Source organism: Ursus arctos, unplaced genomic scaffold, assembly GCF_023065955.2.
Source record: "Ursus arctos isolate Adak ecotype North America unplaced genomic scaffold, UrsArc2.0 scaffold_17, whole genome shotgun sequence".
NCBI lineage: Eukaryota > Metazoa > Chordata > Mammalia > Carnivora > Ursidae > Ursus > Ursus arctos.
The window spans coordinates 39,320,267-39,327,777 of NW_026622841.1; the positions used below are offsets into that span (position 1 = coordinate 39,320,267).

General features: G+C 34.4%; 1 long non-coding RNA gene across 1 annotated transcript in view; it reads left to right on the forward strand.

Annotated features, from left to right (window-relative positions):
• LOC130543932 (uncharacterized) overlaps positions 1-1,815 on the forward strand; it is a 200,058-nt gene extending 198,243 nt beyond the window's left edge. The window contains exon 6 of the long non-coding RNA XR_008959710.1: positions 758-1,815. This is a non-coding gene — a long non-coding RNA (uncharacterized LOC130543932). The remainder of the gene's footprint in view (positions 1-757) is intronic.
• The last annotated feature ends 5,696 nt before the right edge of the window (positions 1,816-7,511 follow it).

The following is a 7,511-nucleotide window of genomic DNA, read 5'->3' on the forward strand; positions in this document are numbered from 1 at the left end:
TCACACAACAGTTACTGAATTTCTTTTGTCCTTCCCAAATGTCCAAATCTTCACTTGGCAGATAATGTGACCAGCCCCCCTTTTTTGAAAAATTCTTGGCAAAATCTTACTGCTGCTTCCTCCATGTTACTTTCCAAATTTATTTTCTCCTTACAATTTTGATCACTAAGATTTTTTTCTGGCCTCTACTCATGTCTCTTTCTCTCTGTCATCCCCAAACATTATGACCCCGGTTATTATTTTTTTCTTGCCCGTGTCCTCGGTCTGCCAAGGCAGTCGTTAATTGCTTATATGAACACTTCCATTATTTCTTATATCTCAACTTTTGTTTCTTTCTTATTTCACTCAAGTTCCCCATGCTACAATCACGTCATTTTCCCTTTTTTATAGTTCTATCTTCTGTTATATCACTCATGCTTAAGTGATCCAATTTCAGTTAAAATAGCTTTCCCATTCTTTTTCATAAATTTTCTCTTTTTCAAGCCTGACTTAGCAAAGCGTAAAATAAAGGAGCCCAGTTTTTCTCTCTATACGTCTTCGTCTGTACCTGTAATGTGCTGGCTAGTTCTAATAGCTAGTCCATAATACTAGCTGAGGAATTCAGACCAAATCTTCCAAGAATTTTTAACTTGCTGGTCCCGAATATACAAAAAATCAGCTGTATGGGTTGAATATGTTGGAAATTTTTGGTTTTCAATTATCAGTAGACTGCAAAGACCTTTCCTTGTCTCTATTTTCTCTTTCCCCCCATACTCAGTAACATGCAGATAAATCATCACTCCAGCCATTGCCCATCACCACCCAGGGTATTGCTGTTGTTGCTTCTGTGACTTCAAGTCCAGTCCTGGTGCTTTTCTTCAGTCTTTATAAAACACCCCAGGAAAATCCCTCATATCCACTGGGCTCAAAGATTCAGAAACTGAAGAGGGAAGGAACAAAGGTGAAGAAAGACAATATTATTAAGTGGAAGCAAGAACAATCAGGTGCAGAAGAGTAAAGGAAAGAAACAGAATGAAGGAAGATGTAAAAATGCAATAGGGATAGAGGGGGAAACTCTGGTTGGGGAAAGTCTAAAGAAAGTAAGTTGCTGACATTGCATGGGACTTCCAGGGACTTTCTCTTTGCTAAATCACGCCATCATATATGGGTTTAGCTGGCTTGCAAGTTACCATCTGCAAAGAAACACCGTGTCTTTGTGTCTGTGACACCAAAGGCCTCCTTGGTTTTCTACAATGACATTTGATTACATGGCAATCTAATTTAGTAAAAATGATAAGTGGGCGTTAAAGTTTAGATAGGAGGTTACTGACAAACACTGTAGACTTTAGACATTTATCCACATATTTAGAAACAAATAACAAACGAGTGACTGGAAATCAACCAGTAAGTTTAGGAATGGAGAAACGCATTTCATTTTAAAAGAAAAATACCCACATCTAGAGGAGCTCTGTTGATGAATGATACAGCAAAAGGTTAGTGGCTGTTATTACTGAGAAAATGCTTCTTCCCTCCTCGGGACTTGTACGAGTGTGAAAGAATTTAGGTACACCGGACCAGGAATAAATCGAAAGATCTGGAAATTATGTGATTCTTTTTAATGAACTATATGTTTCGATTGTTCCTACAGGCTAGCATTTCCTTTGAGGAGACTTTGATCTTTGATGGGGTATTTAATCAGGGATGGCATGATTGGCCATGATAATGAAGTATTTCTTCCTACAAGAGTCCCTAATCACAAAGTATAGGTCAGGAAACTTGCTTTTTAATAATAATGGTAACAGCCATAACCATCTGTATAGACAGCGCATTATAGCTTCAAAAGTATGTCATCAAATAATATTTTATTGGCAGGCAAAAAAACCTTTATGGGTTCTCATTTAAAACTGAATTGAATTGAACAAGTACTTTAAAACCCAATGTTTAAGTTAGAATTTCCCTCCTGATTTATGGGGCCATGTTGTTTCAAGAATCATAGTCATAATATTGATTATGATTATTTTGCTCCTATTTTAAGAAATGTAAAAGCAAAGACTGGCATTAAAAATATTTTCCTCTGATAAGAACATGACTCGAAGTTGAAAATTGGAATTTTGAAATGTGTCTCTGTCACTTCATCACTTTGCTGACATGTATTAGTAAGAAAATTCATATAATGAATCAGGAAACAGAAATCTTAATAAAGATAAAAGGTCTTCACAAAAATTTTTGTATCTAGTATAAAATATATTTGAAAGCATAGGCTATACTTTAAATAGGAATCCTATAGAGATCACATCATTATGATGATAACGATGTTGTTTTCCTAATTAATAATGGTTTATAACGTTACTAGCCATTTTAACCAGCAAATGTAATAGTTCGTGAATAAGTACAGCTGGCTGCAAAGGTTGAGGACACATTTGCTTAGGATGCTGCCACCTTCAGGAAACTTCACCTTATGATAATTTGTATCTGTTATATTGGAGAATTCTTTCCGTTTAAGGGACATTCAAATTCCCTGTACTCAAATTGTGATCTTTCACCTGAAAACAGAGAGTTGAATGGTACTCTTGATATTTTAAAAATTCTATTTTAGAAAACATTTACGATGGGCTATGTTATTCCATTCGGAAAAAGAACATCATTTTTATTAATTAAGACATGTGAATTTTATATACTTTAAAATGTTATCCTTGACTTAGTGAAATACATACATCACTCTAAGTGGTTGGATAAAAACTAAATATCATTCCTTCTTAAAAGAAATTAAGTAATAGAGCAATTTACTTATAATTTCTTAGGCCTTTTAATTATGTGACTATGAATACAGTCATGCTTCGTTAACTGTAAGATATGCTAAAGAAAATTATGCTTTTATTTAAAAAATCATCTTTCACTCAATATTGGGTTGAAATATTACTAGTTGTTTTGAAGTTCGTCCCAGGTCATAGTTCATCACAAATGTGAATCTACCTAAAGCTAAGGATTTAGGTATAGAATTTTGCAATTGACAATAAACTCCTCAAATATCCTCAATTGTCATCATGTCTCGAAGACTAAATTCACAGATGAATAATAATTAAAAAGCATTTCTCTAAACATCTTTCTATGTGTAGGAACATTAAATTTATGTTTCTAGGGAAATAACGTTCTTCCAAAACATACAGGCCTGTGTAAGGCATATTAACTTATTAGATTTCTTTTTTTTTAAACAAGAAGAACAAATGGCGGGGCGTCTGTGTGGCTCAGTCGGTTAAGCATCTGCTGTCAGCTCAGGTCATGATCTCAGGGCCCAGGGATGGAGTCCAGTGTCTTCAGGCTGCCTGCTCTGCCCCTCCCCCCACTCATGCAAGCTCTCTCTCTTTCTCTCTCAAATAAATAATAGGTTTTACAAATCTTTAAAAAATAAGAAAGAATAAATGTTTACTGTACTCACTGAAATTATGCAATAATTACATAAAGTTAGTCATTGTTTTCCACTTCACCTCTCTTTTAAGTGTCTATCTGGACCATGGCACCCATAGAAACATAATACGCACAGCTACACACATATACACTCACGTACACACACATTATGTACACATGGACATATATGTTGTTTTAGAGAATTTAATATCTACATCACATTGCTTTTACATGGTTTGAGTATTTATTTCATTGCAATTAAGACACTTAAGAAATTTTCTTATGTATAACAAGTTATCCCTGCACTTAGGGGATGATCAAAAAGGAAGTAGAGAATATTGGCTTATATATAGGAAGAGGCAGAGGGGTGTCAGGGCATGGACCTGAGCTCTGGGTTTGAATCTTGGTTTCTTCACTTACTTATTGTGTAATCTTGGGGAAGTTACCTAAACTCTCTAAACGTTGATTTCTCATCTATAAAATGGGGGAAATATGACCTAATTCAGTTTTTGTGGAGTTTAATGAGATAAGGAATGTGAAGTCTTTAGCACAGTGTCTAGAATATGGAAATCTCAAACATGTCTATAATTATCTTCTACATTCATTCAGTTAGGTGTAGATGAGCAAATTGTCTGGTGATCTTGTTTGGTGCATAGTCAACAACCAGCCCTTAAACTTTACTTAATTGATTACATCTGTTTGAGGGTTGCCCTTGTTTTATTTGGCCAGCTATTCATTATAAGTGTTAATGCTTCCTAAAGACGTAGAACATTTGCATTACGGGCATGCGCACATGCATGCTGAATATGCAAAGGAAGTTCAGTTTTTTGTTTACACAATTTAAATGTTTCCATTTATTTTTTTAAATTTTTTTAAAGTTTTTTTATTTATTTAAGCAATCTTCACAACCAACATGGGGCTCGAACTCATGACCCCAAGATCAAGAATCACATGCTTTTCTGACTGAGCCAGTCAGGTGCCCCTAAATGTTTTCATTTAATTCTTTACTCATAAATTTTATATATATATATATATATATATATTATATATATATATATAAAGAATAGAAGCACAAAGTCCCATTTCCAGTTGATCATATTTTATAAAATACTTTGTAACAAGATTTTTAAAACTTGTATCCACAGGGGTGCCTGGGTGGCTCGGTCAGTTAAATGTCTGACTCTTGATTTCAGCTCAGGTTATGATCTCAGGGTCATGAGATCCAGGCCCATGTAGGGCTCCCTGCTCAGTGCATGGAGTTGGCTTGGGATGCTCTCTCCCTTTCTTTCTGCCCCTTCCCCAACTTGTGCTCTAAATAAATTAATAAATAAAATCTTCAAAAAACTATATTCACAGAGAAATAAGGATTTATATAAAGTAGTTCATCAAGAGAAGGACAAATAATGAATATCAGAGCTAATGGTTTTCTCCTATGTATTGTCTAGTAGTTTCTTTAAAAATTTTTTTTGATTGCTTACTAGGTCTTAGGGATATTGTAGGTCTTTTTTTCACCTCATTATTTATGTTTGTTTTGGAGTTATGCTTATGTGTGTCTCTGGACCTATATTTGCTCAAGAATACTTCCATTCTAGAAATAATTTCTTAATCAATCAACTATAAAGTTATTCAAAAGGCATATATGACACAATGATTTTTAGGAGGTACCTGGCTGGCTCAGTGAGCATGTGACTTTCAATCTTAGAGTCCATTTGTATGTAGCTCAAATAGGCCGGAGACTGTAATTATGTGTGTTTATAAATATAAAACATCTATACACAGCTAAATAAAATGCGTATTCAGCACAGCTCAATGTACAAATTCTTTTCTCAGAGAAGCAAAGCATATTAAATAAGTAAAATGAGTCTGAGTTACTTTAGTTGAACATTAAGTTGAGTGCAGGGGACCAGCCCCTGATAAGAGAAGAATGTGGATCTGGTTTTCAGAGTGAGAAATGTTAAGGAGGTGCAATTTGCTTTGTAAATAGCAACTGGGTTGAGACACAGAAAAACAGAGATGTGCTAAAACACAATGCCAGGCACCATTTGCTGTAAACAATCTTCTATTTGCATTTAATTTATATACAAATTTTCAAAAGTTTTAGCTTTAAAAATAATTAAATAGACAAACATATTCAGTCTTTTAAAATGTGAAAAAAAAGGTTTTGAATTTTTTGTAAAAACATTTGTTAGATACACAGATGTACATTTGAATTAAGAAGAAATCACACTCTTCTGTCCTTAGCGCAATAGACACACCATGCCGTAAGGGCGCGTGGCCTCTCATTCTCCTGGCTTTGGGCATGTACAGCCATCTCTTCTATTGGTCATTCAGAATTTTCACAAGGACATTTATATTAAAACTTGAGACTTGAGTCTCTAAAATCCTAGGAGAGCCATAGATGCCTTGGAAATGCCCCTTCTTATCTTGGAAATTTCTTTAAGATTATGGGGCACTTTGGGCCCTACTATTCCTTAGCTTGCAGAATCCATTTAAGAAGGGGCTAGCAGGTGGGAGTCTGGTTGAGCACAAATCTTTAAAGTCCTTAGAATGGGGAGAGGATGTGGTCATGTTGTGACTTGTCAAGAATTTGGGGCTTCTGGGTTCAGAAAATATGTTCAAGATATGTTGAAGTGCCAAGGTGTATCCAGAGGGAGTATTTGGATATACTTTATTTTTGTTCGAAAAACTGCCCTGGAATTTTGGGAGCACAGTTTAGGGGACTCAGTGAACCTGTTTGTGCTTCTGAATAATAGATCAGGGCAAAGATTTACATCTAGGTGTCTCAACTGCTGGTCCCTACCTATTAAAAAAAAATATCAGCAATATGCTTTAAAATATTTAAAAAATATTTTAAAAATTTAAAATGTAAAATAAAATGAGAAAGTGTATATGAGACAAGTTAGCAATCTCATGCCCAATGTGAACTCATCCTTGGTTCCTACCTACCAGGGCAACCCAATTTCAATTCTGTTTCTTCTGAGATTTCTTCCAAATTTTATAATGTACTCTTCAGTTTAAACATGGAGATATGATCTATTAAGTTCCTTCTGTGGAAGATGAATCTACCATTTACCTCTCTTTAAAGTGTCAAATGGAAAAAACTTGTTTCACACATTTTCACACATTTCTCTCTCAACTCATCCTCTCAATTCAGCTATCGCATAAATTTTGGTAAGATGAAAACAGTGCTTACTTTGTCCTGACGATGCATGTATTATTCACGGCTGAACTGCATAGCACTCTCTGATCATATTTCTTTTTTTCATTTTCAAATTACATGTGAAATGATATTTTCAAATTTCATGTCTATTTCAAGTTACATGAAAACGTAATTTTCCATTTCCCTTGGAGATAGTCAACAATTGTCTTGTATCATTTAGTCATTCCCAACAATTTCTCAGAACTTTGAAAACTTTGATAATCATTCACTCAGGTTTTAATGTGCTCATTTGTTATTTTGTTTGACTTTGTCTTTCAGCTTCCCTCCTGGAGTGTTTTCTCTCTTAGCTCTGATTTGATCTGCCTGTTCTCCTTATTAGATTAGTTTTAGGGCTCTCCTCCCCTCTCATTCTTCAAATTTTCTGCTCCTTTTCTCTTTTTTGAATCTCTTTTTTCATGTTCCATGATTTCTGCTTTCTTGATTTATTCTCTTGTTTTGAGAGAGCAACTTCTGAGAAAGAGTGCATTGGAAGTAACTGTTCAGAGACTTGATATATGTGAAAATACATTTATTTTACTCTCACACATAATTGATTATATGACTAGACATATAATTCTAAGTTAGAAATTAATTTCCCTTAGAATTTTAAATAAATTGCTCCATTTTCTTCTGGCTTCCAAGATCACTGTTATATAAATTTTGTTTTTTAGTGGGATTTTGGCAAGGAGAATTACTATGTTCAATCTCTGATATTTAACTCTTATTATAATGCCACATTGATTTCTTGTTTCCTCAAATTTTTCTATCTGTTCAAGCACATCTGATTGTTTTTCAAAAAGGACAAGAGATAGAGGATTGATTTGTGCTTTCAGGGAGGTCTGACATGAATAATAATTTTTTTTTAATAAAAAAAGTCTTGATAAAAAGGAGTCATAGTACAGGCCAAGAGAATTCCAGAAAATATCAG